The sequence below is a fragment of the Macrosteles quadrilineatus genome, unplaced genomic scaffold, assembly GCF_028750875.1.
Source record: "Macrosteles quadrilineatus isolate MER2022 unplaced genomic scaffold, UCM_ALF_1.0 Scaffold_8__2_contigs__length_117827958, whole genome shotgun sequence".
Taxonomy (NCBI): domain Eukaryota; kingdom Metazoa; phylum Arthropoda; class Insecta; order Hemiptera; family Cicadellidae; genus Macrosteles; species Macrosteles quadrilineatus.
Window position 1 is genome coordinate 81,711,326 of NW_026542601.1, and position 12,303 is coordinate 81,723,628.

General features: G+C 32.7%; 1 protein-coding gene across 3 annotated transcripts in view; it reads right to left on the minus strand.

Moving 5' to 3' along the window:
- LOC129000766 (uncharacterized) overlaps window positions 1-12,303 on the minus strand; it is a 461,656-nt gene that overhangs the window by 281,198 nt on the left and 168,155 nt on the right. The gene's annotated exons all lie outside the window — the stretch shown is intronic.

Here is a 12,303-nt window from a genome sequence, read left to right on the forward strand (position 1 = left end):
TTAAAAAAAGATCTTAGGCATAAATTGTTCAATATTGAAATAGGCCTTGGCCTACATGATAAATAGGTACGGTAAGTTGTATCGCCTAAAAGTGAACCGATTACGATAAGTTATCGCATAGGGTATATTAAGTTTAACAAAAATATTTCATCTGATAAATTATCGTAGGCTAGGTTCTCTGCGAAACTGTTCCCCTGAAGATGGGTAACTTAATCTAAGTATAGGCCTAATAAGGACACAGATAAGTAGCTAAAAGAAAGTTATAGGATACATTACTTTTTTAGGTCTATTTAGGTAAGTTAGGTTTATATTAAGGCCTACCTTTTTTAGTTTAAACTTTCTACCGTAGGCCTACATTCTTTGACGGTGAAAAACACATTAAACACAGATTGTTGTATGAACAAATAAACATAGTACTGTGACATCATTAGACACAGATTTTTAACAAAACACTTGACAGGCCATACCTAGGCTAGGCAAAACGGCTGTCTAGGCAATTAATGTAACAGACATACTTTACACAAAACAACTTTACATGACACAGCACTTCCTCGCTTCACCGCCTTCCTTCAAAAGTTTATACTGTTTAGGCTATATTTTGAAGTTAAGATTATCTACCTCAGCATTCTGATTGTCTGTCTCACCATTCTTCCACTGCCTTGGTACAATCGATGAAGACCTGTGAGCCCAATTTTATGTCTGCTCGTACCGTACGTCTTGATCTTCACTTCTTGGTTATCTGCGTAGTCCTTTTGTTATGGGCCCTTAGCAGCATTATTATAAGTGGGCTAAGTTAGCTCTTTGAAGCAGTAGGTTCCCACTTATTGACCTACAGTATTTAGTGTTCAATACTTGATGAAGGGTCCAATACTTGATGAAGGGAGTTCAATATTTAACTCACTTAAGATTTGTCACTTATTCCGACCAAAGTCGGGAAAGCTCCTTCCTATTGCCTATTCTTGTGTCCATTGGCTGAGTTTCATCCGCTCTTCATCAGAGTCTTAAGTCTACTTGTTCTAGGTTAACCTTAACTTAGTTTAGTGGATGAGGTTTGAGTTGAATCTAAAATGCAGTTTGATTGCATTACTTACCTACGTAATTTAAATGGATAGGATTTTATTCACAAACTTTTAAAACCTACTTAGGTTGCCGTCTTATTATCAATAGCAGAATGCACTAAACCTTGAGGAGTATGTTCTAAGACTAAACTTAATTTAAGCAGCATTTCTGATTCTGTCTTAGCGAGTGAACTGCAGACGACCGATGAAAAAAAGATATATTAAATGAAAAAAAACCTTATTTGATAAAAAAAGTCTTAGTACTTTTGTTATATCATTATACAGTAATATGAAAGTACAGTAACTTATCTAAATATTTTGGGGCAACATTTGAATGACTGACTGAATAGATAAAGCCACCGACGCGAGGCCTTACTGAAATTTAATTTAGAACAACCAGAACGAAAATAACTAAAACCATTGATTATTAGATAGTGAAATCTTATCTAATATTAATTAGTCAAAGATAACACTTAACTTTTAGCAAGTTAGGAAACAATAAGTTAGTAGACTTTCACCCACGGCATCGTTTACCGTCGCGTCGTACTTATTATATAGCATTGCCTACTGAAGAAACGTAGCTTGTAGAATAAACATGTAAATATTTATTTTCCAATCAATTGCGATACATTTTAGTAGATAATTTATTAACTCCTGCCAGTATTTTCGTAAATACATTATTATCCTAGAAATTGTAGAGTTATAATGTGAATACGGTTTGACTGTTACTCTATGGATGAAAGAGTAGTCGTTCTCTTTGTCTCAAGTAAACGACAAAATTGTAGGACGTAAAATGTAAACAAATAAAAAGAAGAAGAAGGTAGCTCATAATGTTAATCTTATGGGACAAAACTAAAAATGTTTTTTTAAGATTTTATAATAATTACGGAACAAATATTTTTCAACAACTAATGGTCGCAAGATAAAGTGGTATAGAATCTTTGTGCAACACATCAAGTTTATAACTTTAGGCATTCTCGAGATTTCGATCAACATAAAGATGCATTTCACACCAGTATGAGAATTCACTTCGTTCATTCAATTAATTTGAAACTGCTTTTCTTTGTCATAGCTATTTTGAGAGAACGGCTGGGCGTAGAAACTCGGTAGATGTGTCTAAAGAAAGGACTTGGTCTGTAGATGAGCCATCAAAAGAGAAACGTGGTAAATTCCCTTGGGGTTCTGCCCCAGTGGCATATAAATTCCCTTCCCATGTTATTCTTATGGGAGAAAAACGGGTTTTTGTCACAGCTAATTTCAGAGAACGGCTGGGCGTAGAAACTTGGTAGGGGTCTCTAAAGAAAGGTCTTGGTCTATAGATGACCCATCAAAAGAGAAACGAGGTAGCCTAAATTCCCTTGGGGCTCTGCCCCAGAGGCATTTAAAGTTCCCTCTTCAGATTTGTTTACATTACGACCATATGCGTAATTTTACACTACTTTTTAATGAACAGCTGTTAATATTTAAATTGTGATTTACTAAATTTGTCAAAATGAAGTATTTGCAATGACTTTTTCTGATTTTAAAATCGATTTTCTTCTGCATAATGTCATGTTTTGCAATGTAACGTTCTATTACCAAATCGGTGAAAAATCCTAATATCACAGTAATGTTAAAATTATTTCTTTTATATCTATTTTATGGGTTGGGTTCTGCTCTTTTTAGCACTTCTTAGAGATTGTACGTAGGTGATATTCTTTGGCATATTGCATCTGTAGATGAAACTTGGGTTGGTGTAATTATTAAAATGGAAAAGAGCGAGAAATCTTGGACAGTTTGATATAGGCTAAAAATAAAACCGAATTAACTCTGTGCTACATTTCTTGAGCAATAATTTAAATAACCGATTTGCAAACAATGGAAACATAGAAAAAGCCATAGAACACAACCAAGTAAAAGAAATATAAATAATGTTTTTTTTTTACACTAAAAATACTAAAATAGCTTATTCCCTATATGGGAAATTCGCTAAAAACAAGATCAACTTTTTGAAAAAAGATAAGATATTTACAAAAGATTTTGATTATATCTAACTGTTGTGTAGATCGTGAGTATTTCCATAATCTTTGAGTCGCCTGTAATGCTTCGCAATTGCTCGAATTCGAGCAACAGGTACACTAGTATACATTAATCTTTAAGAGTGTAGCAGGACATTGATCCTGACGTAAAGCTGTTAAAACAATATTCTTTGAAAATGACAAGAAACACGGAAGTAATCGCGAAAGTAAGTTTAAATTCCCGAAGGACGGAGAAACTTCGCATGTTTGTCACCTTAAGTGTCTCTCTAGTTTCTGGTTCGTTACCTGAATCGTTTTCAAAAGAAATTCTACAGGAGTCCATAGATTGCACTTAGGATCACTAATGCAAATAGTATACACCCTGGTTAACCTGGATATAAATTAAATATTCGCGATAAAAGGGAAAGTTAACAATACAGTTTTGATCAAACTGAGAAGTAAACACTAACAAAAAATACAAGAATATAATGTTTGATTTGTTACTTTCTAACTTTGTTTTTATTTTCTACAGAGGTGTGCGAACTTATTACTCAAATGATGGCAAGAGGGGGAAAAGTAAGTGGAAATTACAGGGGCAATTATGAAAAGGGGCTTCTACAATTATGCTCCATCCCCCTTTCAAGACATTTCATAATTAAATCTATATTCGTGTAAAATATCAAAGTAACATTTAAGGGTCCAAAAATATATTTAAGTAGAAGCTATATTTTTAATATTAAAATAAAAATATGAGATGCCCTAGCAATAATTACCGGTACTTGTAAAATAGCTAACAAAATTTTCCAAGCCTTAAACTTTGTAAATTTTTATCTTGATGGTACAAGCAAGTATCTCTTTAACATAATAGCATGCATGCATAAGCTTTTTGATTAAGAAGGTTACTTCGTTTAGCGATGTAAAAGAAAGTTCCTTTCCCTCCAGAATTTATAATGCTTTAGACTTACTGAGCTTATAAAACATAGCAAACCAGATTTCGGTCATGTAATTTAAAGCCATATACGCTTTTTTAAAAGTTTGCTTAAAACATCATTCACAATTTATTTTCATCCACACGGTCAGTAAAATCTAAAATTTAATTAACTTGTTTCTCAATTAACTTTCGAATAAAGCTAAGACCATTAAACTAGACTAGTGATGACAAACACGCCGAACTAAACTTCAGACAACTCACTTAGTCGAGCAGATAGGTCTGTGAAAAAATTAAAAAGTACATAAAAATACTTTGAACTGAGCGCTCTCGAAACGGAGCGATCACAGTAATCAAATGAAGTGCGCACGAGTTTTTACATTCTTAGAACTATACACATACGAATATTTCATCGTCACATTCAAAGTTTATTATTTCGTTGTAAGAATTCCAGTTTTACCATAGCAATACCCTCAAATTTAGATTAGCTTCTATTATGGATTTATGAAGAAACTCATTTTGCATATTTTGCCGGAATAATCAAATTTTAACACTAAACAGGTACATGAATTTTGCACATTTATGTTTAGTTATTTTTAACTATAAACCGATCTGAGAGAAAATTCTATTGGTCTTCGACGAAGCTATTTAAAGGGATATTAATAATATTGAATTATGTTTATTATTATATATGCAAACGATGATTATTTAATTACACACGAGATAGGACAATTGAAATTAATTTTTCACTGCACAAAGGTGAAAGGATAAATGAAGTGATCCAATCGACAGCTGAAAACGTGCCTCAAATGACAACCTGATACTTCGGGGAGTTCAACCGGAGCTACGGGTAGACTGGGGTGGGTCTGTCTTATGGTATATGCAACTTTCGTTACTTTTAGATATCCTATTCCAATGGCGATAATGTTTTATAAAAGGTTATACTTGCGTGATAAGATTGGCATAACTATTTAACTAAAAGTGCGGAGCTCAAAAATGATTGCACAATGTAGGTAATTGAGTAGTTTAAAAATTAACATAATCTTCAGTGGCCGTAAGAATTTGGAGGTAAAAATTAGCTAAAGATATCAATTTAATAAATCAACCCACCCAATGACAAGTTTACCATGTTTATACCGATAGCAAATGCAAAGCAAAGTGAAATAAACTGTATATGTTTGAATATATTTAGAATTTCAATTTATCAGGTGATTGAATAACACTCTTTATGTTATCTAGCAGTATGTTCACTTTGCCCATTTTACTTTTAACCACCATGAAAGAAATAGTTGGGATACACATGTTTTATTAATTTTTTAAAAGTAATTGTCACATTAAAATTTTCTTATTACTTAAGCGTTTTGAATCAGAAAAAAACTTTGAATAGATAAATATTATTCTCTTTAGAGTTAGTTTAATATGTTGCTAAATGGTCGCCACTTCAACTTGCATTAGCAGTATCAAAAATAAAATATTGGTTGAAAAATGTGTATTCGAAATCCCTTGTGAAATTAAATATTTTAAAAACATAAGAACGTTTGAAAAAAATAATATTTTATCTAAAGTGAGAGTGTATAGTGGAGGAGGACGGAGATCCAAAAGGCAGTTACTAAGCACACATTCTCACGTCCACAGGGAATCCACACTCTGACGCGTACAACCACGCCTAAATCCTGTTTAAGCTTTTTAAAACGTCATTACTAAACACATTCTTAACACTACAGTAATTTGAATGTAGCCTTGAACCATCCAAATGTAGCCTTGAACTATCCAAAATGTAACCACATAAGATTATTGCTAGACGTGCTTGAAAATTAGTGTCCATAACTTTCATAAATAAGTACAAAAACACAAGTGATGTAGTGTTCTTATAATTTAATAATATTTTAAGTATGTTCTGTACAGATTTCAAAAATTTAATAAGTAACACCTGGCCTTAGGAATTGATGATTGGATTAATAAATTCTGTGTAAATTTCAAGACTGCTTTTGAAATAAACTAGGTGTAACAAGGGCGATTTGTTTAACTATTTAACATTGTTTGCCTAGTACTAAAAAATTAGTTTAGTACTGTAGCAGATAAAGTTGAGTTTTTATATATTAAACATTTATATGGGTTATAAGTAAAGCGTTTACCTTGTAAGCAAACTTACAATGTAAGTAGGCTAAGTCCCTATTTATTAAACATTTGTTATCCAACTATTTTATCTAGCTTTTTGATATTTTATAATAAAGAAACCCCCAAACAGGTGTTGTTTGGGGGGGGGGGGGGGCTACATTTTCACTCAAGCTTTATATTTACAAAAAATATAAACAATATTTATACATAATTTATATGTTTTCTGTGTATTATTTTGATTAGGACTATTTATCTTTCCCCTTAGACAGTCTGACGTAGTCAATTTTTGGACAGGTTTAAACAATATAATTTTAATTTCTTTTGTGTTCTGTATTGTGCATTGTCTTGTAATGTAATGTATTTACTGGAAGAAAATAAATATACTTATTCTTCAGTACATACTTATATATAATAATGTTTTTGTGTTATTAAATACTTGATCTCTTTTAATGTGTTGTTCAAGTCCAAATACAATATATTCATTAGACAAAACTGTGACCAGGGTACATTTTGAACAAATTCTCCCGATAAGATTGACAAAGCAATTTCAAACAAATAGGCCCACAACACTTATTGATAAACCTTCCGAAGATAGAGCCTGTGATTAACAAAATTACAATTACTTAGTACATAATAATATGTAGCAAAGAACAAGTGAAAATCCTCCAACTCAAAACATATTTTGGCGTTACAGCGTGTAACTTTTAATCAGACTTGAGACAAACAGTTTGACAGCGGCACCAACTTTTGCGATTCCTTACAAACTCTTTTTATAATCCCGGATTATTTTAACCATACCAGTACTTTACTGATCGTTTAATGTAAGAAATATAACTTCCCATTTCGGAAACAAATAATTTCCGTATTCGAAACAGACGTCTTAGAGTCCAAATCACCGATATTTTTGTGATTTAAAAAATATAAATTTCTATAGGCCTCCTTGCTGTGATATTCAACGGTCTCTCAAAAAATAATTGAAGAGACAGCATTTCCACACGTAACAATGTAAAATATAATGCTAAGTGTGTAAAACATATTTTTTTAAAACAACATTGAGATTATGGAAGCATGTATTTATATGTTAAAATAAACAAATAACAATTTAATGTGTATTTAGTGTAAAAATTAAAGGCCTGAAAGCACGTATAATGTATAAGGAGTCTAGAACGATTGAATGAACCGATCATTTATCACCTGACAAGACTGGATAATTAATTAGTCCTAGAGTTAGACCCACACGCCTCACGCCGACCATTTATACACTATTATACACTATACACTATTACACTAGGGAATAAGATTAACTACAGTCGAGAGAACATTACAAATTCATTTCGAATCTAATATAAACAAATAAGTAGATACTTAAAATATGTATATTGTTTGCTAAATTGTATGCCAAATTTTACGATTTTTGTTGTACAACGTGATTATTTGCAGCTGCTCAAGAAGAGCACAAGATGTCAGTCGGGTAGCTACTACACCTGTCAACAGCTGATGTGTAGGTGACAACTACACTCTCACTGGCTGATGAATTATTTATGGCTCATTGAATTGCAAACTGATGACCCTTAACGAGTCAAAGTGAAATTCGCACCCTAGCACACCCTCAAAGCACGCCTTGACAGTAAGGGCAAATACGTATCGTTTTGTTAACAAAATTATTGATGATTTCAATTCTTTTGTTGAATAAATTGGTATTTTTTTCTAGACACTGAAAACAGCCACAAGGTCTATACACTTCTATAGAAAACTTATATACTTACTTACTGCTTACTGCCATGGCCACTTGTACCCTAGCTGGTACTTGGCCTCGCCAACACGCTGTCGCCAATAGTCTCGGTCCCATGCATCTTCCTCTACAAGCCTCATCCTTTCCAAATCTTTTCGTACTTGACCCCACCACCTGGCTTTCGGTCTACCTATTGGTCTTCTTCCCCTCGGATTTCCTCTGAGTGCTATCTTCAGTAGACTCTCCTCCTTTCTCCTTAGGATATGGCCAACCCACCTTAATCTTCTACTCTTAACTTCTCCAATGATATCAGGGTCTTGAAATAATTCTCTTAGCTCCCGGTTGTGGCGGATTCTCCATACTCCATCTTCACATACTGGCCCATATATAGTTCTCAAAACTTTGTTCTCAAAAGTTATTATTTTCTTTTCTGAGTTCTTGCTCAGGATCCAATTTTCCCCTCCATATAAAAGTACAGGTCTTACTATAGTTTTGTAGATTCTAATTTTTGTCTTTCTTGTTAAAAGTTTTGATTTCATTAGTTTACTGCATGCGTACCAACTCTTATTTGCTAAATTTATCCTATTCTGAATTTCCATGTCTTCCGTATTTTTGTCAGATAGTAGAACGCCTAGATAGGCTAAATTATTTACTCTTTGGAATTCATGGTTGTTGACTTGAAAAAACTTTTCATTATTTCCAGCTTCTCCTCTTGTTACTATCATGAATTTGGTTTTTGCATCATTTATTTTTAGCCCTACATACTCAGTTTCATTTATTAGTATCTCCGTTAAAACCCTAAGATCTTCTTTTCTTTCAGCCATCAGTACTACGTCATCTGCAAAAGCTAATATATTAATATTCGTTCCTAGTTTTAGTCCTATGTGTGCATTTTTTATTGTTTGTAGGGCTTCCTCTAGAGCAATGTTGAATATATACATAAATATATACATATATATAAACTTATATACTCCGTTTGCAAAATTTAAGTGATTTTAGGGGAAGAAATCTATACCTTCCACGTCTTGATCCTTACCATTAAAACATAGCTCAACAGCTGAGATTTGTCAAAAGGTCAATCAGCTGCAAATAACATAAAGCAAAAAAGTGGCAGGGAACTTCTCCATAAACTGCATACATTTTGTAAACGGACTTTGGTAGCTATTTAATTAGGCTACATAATAAATCCATAATATTTTATGATTACATAATTTTGTTTATGCTTGGCATGGATACTAGAAAAAGTCTCTCCTTTTCTATGTAAACTTAACAAATCAACGATTTGACTAAGAAGTCGCTTGATTTGATGCACCAGAGGTATTAAGTTATTTAAAAAATTCTAAGTAAACAAGGTGAAATTCAATGTCCTTGAATGGATTCTAATGTGACTGAATTAAATTTCACTTGAATTCTCTGTATAATGTCACGTGTTGTGATTTCGATTCGTAGCCAAGGTTAAAATGGCTAGAATTTAGCCAAATAAAACATACATTTAAGAATGTTGGCTTACTCCACGTGGACCGTCCCTCATTGGAGGTGAATTAAATGAGCCCATGAAAAACCAAATATTTAAGTCTAACAATGATGTGCGGAGTTTAAACGTTATAACTTATACTGTTTAAAGAAAAGTAGGGGGGAAGGGGATTAAAATTCACCGTGTATGTATAAGTCTATTATATGACCACCGTGAATTATATGAGTCTAGTTTCTAGTATAGATAAGATAGTTAAGTAAATTACTTGGGAAGCTTAAAATTTAATTTGTTGATGCAGTCGCTTATAACCTCCAACTTTATAAAAAGGCTTGTAGAATAGGTGCTTTAAATAAAACATGTTTTAAAGCTTTGTACGAACGTCTTCTTAAAGAAATACTTTCATACAAGATAACTCAGGCACAGTAACTTTGTTGTTTGCAAAGTAAAGGCTGAGCACAATGTTTCCTTATTAGACGGCGTGTGTCAAACTTATAATTAATGGAGATTCGACGGACTAGAGGAGTTTTGGCACAACCCTGCTAGGCGTATAGCCACTCCTTACAAGTAATATTTAGTATGGAGAGCAGAGGCTTATAGAAATATACGTTATATATGACAGTAAAACTGTAAATTAGCATTTTATACTACTGACAAAAATTTAGTCCCAAGTTATGGAAGTTTTGTCAAAAGAAAGTTTGACACATACTTTAGGACTAGTCAGCACTCAACTCAAATTAACCTTTTATTGACTGTATATTGATTTATAGTCAATTGCAATGCTATACTACCAATAGAATACCACCATAATCCAACCACGCAGTATAAACCAAGTATTTCCTACGACCAACTACCAAAGTAGCTTTTCATTATTACCTGAGCTTAGCATTATTAGCTTTCGATTGATAATTTGCTCTAATTTAAAATTAAGGATCAAATGATTACTATAAGGTTAAAAAACAGTAATTAGGATATATGATTCATTATTTTGTATTGTACGTCGATGAGTTAATTATTAAATTACTATATTTCCAATGAGCGCCGGAATTTTTTTACGGTGATTAAATAAAAAAAAACGTCTGATTACACTGAAAATATATGGTAAGACTTATACTGTTTTAACAAGACGGTAAGGTTTTTACACCATCGTTTCCCTTCTTTTCAAAACAGTATAAATGTAAATATACGTTTCAAGTCTTATTAGACGCATTTTCATTTACTCTACGTAAAATTAATAACACGTATTATGCTGATAAAGAAGTTATTTAATTTTTTCATAAAATATTACTCCTAAGCAATTGTAAACCATTTAAGATTTATGTAACTAAGATTTCATTTAGCCCATTTAACTATATAGGAATATACAGTAACAAAAATTTGTTAAATTATTAATATAGACTATATAAGTATATAAGACCATATAAGTTAATTGGAATCAACTTTATTTTAAAACTAGGGCATGGTTTTTATCAAAAACATTTTGTGCCCAGAAAAACATGTTGAACCAAAATATTCAAAAAGCACGGTTAGTGTATATCTTGTTCTATTAAATCGCATTGGAAACCCCTTTTAAAATTACAAATTAAAATTCTCAACACATTAACATAAAAGGCCTGCGCTAAATTAAAACTCGTTTAAGTTACACCGTGACACAAAAGACACATAATTAACGACAAAACTAGTCTAGCATCACTAGGTACTTGACTGTGAAATACTCTTGGCACAATAACAACTAGCAGATCTGCATTTCTGCATCACTGACTGATTAAAACTCATTACCATTTTAACTAACCGCAATACATATCTCATTAAAAAAATGATTCTTTTTATTTCACATTTAAAACACGATTTTTAGCGTCCAACTAATATTGTAATCACGTTGTTCAATTAAAACATATTGTATCAATCTGAAACAATATGTTTTTCCTACAGTCGTCTGATTAAGTGGCCTTCCTTGCACTGATTATAGCACAGACAGTTGCTAATTGCTGGATCTACTTAGGCCTACTTTTGCCACACAGTTTTTTTTTCGCACACCAGTATTCCAAACAAACAAAACAAAACAGCGTGCTTTTATAATCCGTGTACGCTTGAAAATAAGTTGGCAACACTTAAAGATATTACGACTGCGATCAGCTGGTGCAGCGTTTCCCATTTCGTTCAATGTTTGGATTTAACCTAACCTAAAAACGTGTTGTATAGTGGTAGCTGTAGGACAAATATAATGTGTAAAGCGAGTGCAAACTGCCTTTGCTGCACTCGAGAATCATTCCACACGCACCTACGGCTCGTGCGTAAAAGTTTCTCTAGTGTTCAGCAAAGTGCCAGTTTGCTCACTAGTTAGTTACACCTCTCATGCGAATTTAGTACATTTCAATACACTAAATACTCACTTAGTAGGACATGTTTGATGCTGGATCATACCTGAAACAATAACAAAGTTATACATTACTGAAATGTTTCACGGTGAGATTAAAAGCTTTATCGGTTGATTTAACCTCTGATGTTTGTGTGTGTACTATGATACAAATAATTTTTCCTACAGCCACCTGACAAAGTGGGCTTCCTTGCACTAATTATAGCACAGAAGGTTGCTAATTAGTGCATTTACTTACTTTTTCCGCAATATTTTTACTTTTGACTTTTCTTGCCACACTCCAGTATTCCAACAAAACAATTTACTTTTATTAGGCACGTAATACGTGTACGTTTGAAAATTAGTTGGCAGCACTTAAAGATACTACGACTACGATCAGCTGATGCAGTGTTTCTTATTTAGTTCATGCTTGGATTTAACATAACCCAGAATCGTGTTGTAAGTATTTCTATTCTTTATAATAATTGTAAGAAAAATATAATGTGTAACACCAGCACTTGTTACACAAATCCATAAAACTACTATTTAAAACATGATTGAACCAAAAACATTCCACTTTCGTCTATATGGAAAGAAAGTTTAACTACAATGATGTAAAATTTAATATATAGAGACACGTGAT